This window comes from Triticum aestivum, chromosome 5B, assembly GCF_018294505.1.
Source record: "Triticum aestivum cultivar Chinese Spring chromosome 5B, IWGSC CS RefSeq v2.1, whole genome shotgun sequence".
Taxonomy (NCBI): domain Eukaryota; kingdom Viridiplantae; phylum Streptophyta; class Magnoliopsida; order Poales; family Poaceae; genus Triticum; species Triticum aestivum.
The window spans coordinates 136407356-136409061 of record NC_057807.1 but is presented as its reverse complement, the minus strand read 5'-3'; positions in this window follow the sequence as shown (position 1 = coordinate 136409061).

Here is a 1706-nt window from a genome sequence, read left to right as displayed (position 1 = left end):
AGATTTCCGCTGCAACGTTATACTCGAGACTTGACCATAATGGTCCTACTTGTGTAATACGGTATGTATGGATGTAAGACTCTCGTTATTCAGCTTCTGTGTGTTCAGTGAGCATTGATCTTTGGGATCACTGTACACATGCATTCGGTGATCATGACTTATGAGTCAGGGTCCCCACAAAGCTGGTATCAGAGCCATCCTGACTGTAGGAAGCCTTAGTTACCATGGTCATTAGTTAGGGTAAAACTATTTGCAAAACTACTACTAGTTTTCAAAACTATCTATACTTCTCTTCCCTTCTCAGTTTTTCGAAAACTAAGGTATACTTTCCCCATCGATCTCTTCCCTTCAAAACTATTGCAAATGGTCGCTAGCACCCTCAAGCCCCTGACCACGTGAATCCTTGTAATCCTCGTGGATAGCCTAGAAGGAGTACACCTTGCCAAACACTCACCCACCTCTTCTAAACCCAAGATTGGCGACACCACAACAAGACGATGCCAACAGGAGATACGCCTTTGAAGAATGAGGGCATGAAGACCCAGAAGATGGTGACACCCTTGACACTACCCCAAGATGATGCAACCTTAGCCTATGACGATCAGGGCATAGGATATGAAAAGATCATGATATACATCGCTAATAGGGTAACCCTGTCACTACCGTTGTTGTATCGATGACCACCGGTGGATGAGAACCCAGCCATTTGGTCCGCCTCACTATAGTGAGCAGGAAAACGGTTCTCTTCATCCCCCCTCTCTCGGTGACGATATTGTCAACAATGTCTTCGACGGATTGGACCTCTATTATGCCTTGTTAATGTCATTGCGTAAAGGATGGCCACCTGGAGCCGCCGACACCTTAAAAAGGCAAAAGAGATCATCATGATTAAGAGGACAAGAGAAGACCGAGTCAATACCAGCTACGAGGAGCCACCTTCACCCCACCACTTCAACATGCGAGAAGTGTTGAAGATTCTTCAGGCCAACCCGGATCATTTCATCAAACAACTACAAAAGACATAGCAACACCTGAGGAAAACTCTGAAGACTGCACGAGGCTCAAGGCACGACTGCTGAGTCCGAGAACCCCTAGGGTAGGATGAGTCGTGTACCCCCCTATGCGCAGTCGAGTCCGTATGATGGTTCGAATAGAACCATGATTGTGTATTGCTTGCTTTTACTTGTTTGTGTTTGATATCAGTCGCCCTTTTTTCCCTAGGCAACAAGTACGTAACTATATCACCTGCCTTATTTTATTGTTTGTGTTTGGCCCTTTTTGCACTTGTTTGTTTGCACCTGCACTATAGAACCCCCTTTAGGCAATTGCCCTTTATGCTACTTATCCCTCTCATCTCTCTCCTCAACTGAAGACCAGCAAGACAAGATGCACCAAGGAGTCTACTTCGGCGACCAACTATCACTGAAGACTTTTGCTATGGCCCCCTAGACCAAGTGTAGCCCCTTAGAGTTATGGTTGCCCTTCAAGATTAGAGACCCATTCCTAGAGCCTTCGAGACTTCATGAGATGCCCCAGCTTGAGTCCTTAACCATGTGCTTAACCCACAGAATTGCAAGAGAACCAGTTAAGCCTCTGTAAACCTTGCACATCACTGGGTTCATTATGGAACTAGTGGACATAGTGAACATGCACATTATCATCCTAATATAGCACAAGAACTAACGATGCCATAGGGAATACCAGTT